Source organism: Budorcas taxicolor, chromosome 16 (genome assembly GCF_023091745.1).
Source record: "Budorcas taxicolor isolate Tak-1 chromosome 16, Takin1.1, whole genome shotgun sequence".
Classification (NCBI taxonomy): Eukaryota; Metazoa; Chordata; class Mammalia; order Artiodactyla; family Bovidae; genus Budorcas; species Budorcas taxicolor.
The window spans coordinates 18,094,746-18,100,853 of NC_068925.1; the positions used below are offsets into that span (position 1 = coordinate 18,094,746).

The window sequence follows — 6,108 nt, forward strand, 5'->3', positions numbered from 1 at the left end:
GGAACTTAGAGAAAAGCCTCACTTATAGAAAAGTCTGTGGGGGCAAGGTCACAAACCCTGCTGCCACTCAACATCCTCTCTTAGTTATTATTTATCAGACTGTTTTACTTATGTACGTTTTTATAATACCATTTGATATTTGCAAAGTTACTATTTATTTATTTATTATAAAGTACTTTCACTGTGTGGATCACAATAAACTGGAAAATTCTGAAAGAAATGGGAATACCATCCCACCTGACCTGCCTCTTGTGAAACCTATATGCAGGTCAGGAAGCAATAGTTAGAACAGGACATGGAAAAACAGACTGGTTCCAAATAGGAAAAGGCATACGTCAAGGTTGTATATTGTCACCCTACTTATATAACTTATATGCACAGTACATCATGAGAAACTCTGGGCTGGAAGAAGCGCAAGCTGGAATCAAGATTGCCGGGAGAAACATCAAGAACCTCAGATATGCAGATGGCACCACCCTTATGGCAGAAAGTGAAGAGGAATGAAAAAACCTCTTGATAAAAGTGAAAGAGGAGAGTGAAAAAGTTGGCTTAAGGTTCAACATTCAGAAAACGAAGATCATGGCATCTGGTCCCATCACTTCATGGCAAATAGATGGGGAAACAGTAGAAACAGTGTCAGACTTTATTTTTGGGGGCTCCAAAATCACTGCAGATGGTGACTGCAGCCATGAAACTAAAAGATGCTTGCTCCTTGGAAGGAAAGTTATGACCGACCTAGATAGCATATTAAAAGGCAGAGATATCACTTTGCCAACAAAGGTCCGTCTAGTCAAGGCTGTGGTTTTTCCAGTGGTCATGTATGGATGTGAGAGTTGGACTGTGAAGAAAGCTGAGCACCGGAGAATTGATGCTTTTGAACTGTGATGTTGGAGAAGACTCTTGAGAGTCCCTTGGACTGCAAGGAGATCCAACCAGTCCATTCTAAAGGAGATCAGTCCTGGGTGTTCTTTGGAAGGAATGATGCTAAAGCTGAAGCTCCAGTACTTTGGCCACCTCATGCGAAGAGTTGACTCACTGGAAAAGACTCTGATGCTGGGAGGGATTGGGAGGCAGGAGGAGAAGGGGACGACAGAGGATGAGATGGCTGGATGGCATCACCAACTCGATGGACGTGAGTTTGAGTGAACTCCGGTAGTTGGTGATGGACAGGGAGGCCTGGTGTGCTGCGATTCATGGTGTCAAAAGGAGTCGGACATGACTGAGTGACTGAACTGAACTGAACTGAACTGAAGTTGTCTTATAATGTTATGACCCACCTATGCACAAAACTACTTTCTGCCATTAAAGATATCAACATATTTGTTTTTGGTTAGTTGATTCTGTGTACTGATCTATATTTTGTATATAACTGATTGATAATATCTCATTATCTAAGGAATATATATAAATTACTCAATGTCTCAAGAACTATAGGCATAAAGTATATGGAAAGAAAATAAAGAGGAACTCTATCTAAAATTCCTGCCCATGATTTATCAAACTGTAAGCATTCCCTTTAACTGCCAATTACCCTCCCCTCTCAACCCTTCCTCTCATCTGGTCAAATGTTTCATTCAGACTAACTGGGGACTGCTTCTTTCTGTTTGGATGATCTGTATGATTTAATCATTTTCTGTTCCTCAAGATGATATCGATTTTTAGCAAACATTGTTGGTATTTCTGTTAATTGCCTTTGGATCTCTTACACTATGTTGATGTTCTGCTCCTTGCTTTGGTGGGCTTTGTTTTCTATTACCTGCACCCAGAACTTGCAGCAAAGCACAGCTCCCAGGTATTTAGAGCAGCACTTCTCTATGTACACCTATAGTAAGATCCCTCATCTACCACTGCTTGCCCAGACAGCTCTTGGTTCATGAATAACTGCTGTATAAATATGAAAGCCTATTTCCCTGAGCTCTCTTTGGCTCAGGTTGGACTTTACTGTAACTATACACTTAGTTCCTCCTTCTTCCCAGACTTCCTTCCTTCACTCAAGTTATGTTTTCTGACCTGTCACAGGTATCTAAATCCTTCCTCAGCTGTTTAAAGTTTTCTACTGCCAAATTCATAACTTAGTGCTTAAGCTGAGCTGTACTTTAAGACATATTTCTTTTTGAACTGTTCAGTGTTAATCTTTCACTTTATTATATATAGTAATATTAGCTGTTAGCCCTGTTCATCCTGATTCTTTCATCTCAAATTATTGTTTACAAGCTTCAGGCTGAGTTCTAGTTATAACATCTGATTTCATTCACATATTTTAAAATATTCATCTGTGTCTGTTTTCTTGTTTATCTGGATCTTATGCAGTTGCATTTTATTGTTATTTTTAATAACAGCTTCTGCTTTCCACTGTATTCCTAACTATTGAGTGCCACATTTTATATATGAAAATGAGTAGAAATAACTTGAAATTCAAATAATGTTATTTTACCTCAGAGATCCTTTACTTTTCTTCTGTTGCCTATTTAGCACTCTGATGTCTTTAAGAACAACTTTAATATTTTTTCAGCTTTTCTAGTTGTTCTCAGTGGGATAATGAGTACAATTACACAATCTACAATTAATATAATTTATCAGTCACATAATATTTATGTACCTGTTTACTTTCTTGTGTTTCACAACAAATTGTGTCTTTCCTAAGGGCAGTAGCCTTATCTTATCCATCTTAGATACCCAGGATCCTGCATGTTGTAACTGTTCTCCATACACACATATTAAACTGTCAATGAAAAACCAGTGGACTAAGATAGTTGCGAATAAATAACAGGAAATCCAGGAACTGTGATAAGCACTCTAGGCAAATAGCAGCCTCCAGTAATTATAAGAGAGAGCATACTTATTGCAGCCTGAAAGATCTGATATGAAATTCTGCTGCTATCAATTCAATAGCTTTCAGAATTTTGTACAAGTATTAAAAACTCATTAATTTCATTTTTTTATGTAAGATGAACTAAAGTTGTTCCAATGAGAAAATGTAATTGACATAAAGTTTCTAGCAAAATGAATAAATAACACATGAGTGCTCAAATACTGAACATTTATTATTGCAATTATTATTACCTGATATGTGTACTATGTTAGAACCCAGCATGGAGGTATCAAGTAGCATGTGAGCAGGAATTTGAGATGGAAGAATAGGATAAACAAGGCTAGTTGAGCTAATGCTTCCAACACTTAAAATGACTAAATTGGCTGTATCTCTTATAGAGATTAAATTTCTTCTAATTCTTTCTCACAAGTCTTATTCTCTAAGGAGTGAGTACTTTTATGCTGCTGCTTTCTGGGAACTTCTCAAGAATTCCTATCTCTCTTTTACTATATTCTAGACGGGAAAAAGAAATCCAGTAAAATTAAGAATGCTTCAGAATTCCTTAGTGAACTTTTCTCTTCTATCCCCTCAAAACTATTAGTGGCTACACTTTTACTTTAAGATTCACAATGAGTAAGGACATATAAGCCAAAGTACCCCAAAGAGACTAAACCTGTGTAGCTGACACATGATTTTGCTGCCCAACATTCGTTCCAAATCTGCCAGTCGAACAGTAACTTGGGGATATCTCTTGGGGAATCTCTCCTCTCTTGTTGAAACAAAGCTATTTCAGTGACATTCATTCCAATCTCAGATTCAATGCCAAGGTTTCAATTAAACACGTGGCCTCAGGGACTGCGATACAACCCAATTCAGCCATGGCTAATTTTGAAAATGTTTAGTGGGAATCTGGGAGGTCAAGTTCTTCACTCTCCTCTCTGTGGTTTTAGAATTGAAATATTCTCTCCCCACTGGACTTGAGGAAGAAAGTTTTAGGCCACAGGAGCCTATAGCAGCCAACTGCTGAAGAAAACATTTTGAAAGGCATAGGGGAAAACTGAAAATAAATTATTACTTTTCTAAAATCTTCAGCCAGGTAATTTCTCATCTGATTTAACTTTCGGTTTTCTGTTTGTGTAAGCCAATCAATTACCACTATACTTTAAGCTGGTTAAATTGAGTTTTTGTAAATTTATCTGCAAACTCTTAGTTAACTTGCACAGAAAATAATTCTGAATAGCACATTTTGTGTTTCTTTGATTTATAAATATATTCTTTCCTTTAAATAGCACATAGAAACGTTTGAATAGTAACCAAAGTGTAAACCCATTTACAATGGTTTTCAATTGTTGAAGATCATTTAAAGTCTTTTATCATTAGTTTTTCTCACTTTTGTAACTTCAACTTAATTTTTTAATGATGTGTTAACAGTAGTTATGCAACAATTTTTTAAAATATTTGAAATGGTACATTTTATGTTATACTTCTCACAATTTAAAAAAAAAAAAAAAATCAAGACAAAAAGTTTCCTAATGAGTGGAGAAAGTGGAGAAGGATGAGCACTGAAGGAAAGTTACATGGCTCAAAATAGCCTGGAGTTAAAACTCCCCTCAGGGTCCTCCCCACCATTCTATACAAACAAAGAACTCTCTCAGGGAAGAAAAACTGGACATTAAGGTAGTTTATGCCCAGCTCCCAGCCCGTCCCAGCCTCAGGCTGATCTCCTGAACTCCTTGCCCCAGCGTTTAAAAGATAACTAATCCGAACAACCTTGGAGAAGAACAGGCCCCCTTAAGACAGATTTCCACATATATGCCTATATATCTTTTCTTAGGGTTAGTGCAGCAGCTCATTATTCTGACTGCTGCCCCTTCTCGCCTTATTAAAGATGATCTGTTCTTGTATAGCGCCAGACTCCTTCTTTCTCCGAACCTCGCTTTCTCTAATTCCCTTACCCTACAAGCATAGGCCTTGGGGACTTCAGGGTGGAAAAGAAATCTGCAAGTGTCATTTTAGTGAAATCTAAATATTGAAAGGACACTGGGGGCTGTGACCCTGGTGGGTTTTCTTCGTCCTCCCCTCCACTCTGAGCCCAGGCGTCCACAGTGTCCCACCACCCTCACTGTTCTGGATCACCGACCTTAGATGGACGAGAAGATGAAACCCCTGATGGCCTGGAGCCAGCAAGTTATGGGGGCCAGGGTGCTCAACTCCTCGAAGAAGGGCAGCCTCCAACCCCCCAAGGAGTTGGTGGCTCTTTCACAAGCAGCTCGCCAGGCCCGCAGGGACTTCCCAGAAGCTTCATCTTCATAGGGGTGGGAACACGCGAGGCTGAGATCATGTGCGTCCTCAGACGACCCAAGGCGCAGCTTGCCGGCGCGTCACGTCCTTATGCACCCATGTGGATAGGCAGCTCTCGGTTTCCACACAGTGTGGTGCTCAGTTTGGTGGAGTGTGGTGTTTCCCCGAGGAAGTTGGTCATGATGCCGGCTAGTTCCTGGCGCGGGTGCCTGGTGGAGGCTGAGGGGACCTTTTCCGCCATCCTGTGTTCTCCTCGGGGCCACAGCATTCCGGATGGAGATGTCCACGGGTGAGCCCTGTGACCCCTGCAAAGTAGATTGTTCTTGAAAGTGGATTCCGATCCCAACTCAGATCGCAGTCTCTGCTGAACCAACCTCTGATTCTATTTGCATGGGATCTGGTGGTCTGGACGACGTTCCCTGGCCTTGAGTCTCTGGGATGCCCACCCTGGACCACACTTAGTCCTGCCCTTGTTCTGCGCAGATGGCTGCCATGGAGGATGATTGGACAGGGCAAGCTCGGCTGGGGAAACGCTAGTCAGACAACCAGAGTGACCGTGATTCTCTTTTTTCCCTGCTCACCTAGGGAAGGTGTGTTTCCTGGAACCCGAACGCAGGCAGGTGAGTTTCCTGTGCCCTTCTGTGCTCATGGCCAGGTTAGAAGAATTGCATTTCTCTTTGGGATCCAAACTGGGTCTGTTTCAAATGGGAGCCTCAGAAAAACACAAAAAGCACATCGCAACTGGTAGATGCATTTCACATTTCAGCAAATATCTTTGAGTGCTGTTTGTGTCAGCCCTTGTTCTTAGCCCCAGGCATGCAGTAATGCACGAGGATGAAACCTGGCATTTATTAAGATGAGTGTGAAAAGGAGGGGAGACAGACAAAAATACATAAACCAAAAATGCTGTGTCAGGTGGTGATGCTTGCTGTTAAAAACAATGCAGTGAAGGCAGAAGGGAGAACTGACAGTAAAGAGTATTCATCTTAATTAGT

At 40.7% G+C, this 6,108-nt stretch overlaps 1 pseudogene; it reads right to left on the bottom strand.

The window, feature by feature from the left end:
- LOC128061761 (poly(A) polymerase type 3-like) overlaps positions 1 to 5,153 on the bottom strand; it is a 164,580-nt pseudogene extending 159,427 nt beyond the window's left edge.
- Positions 5,154 to 6,108: the final 955 nt, after the last annotated feature.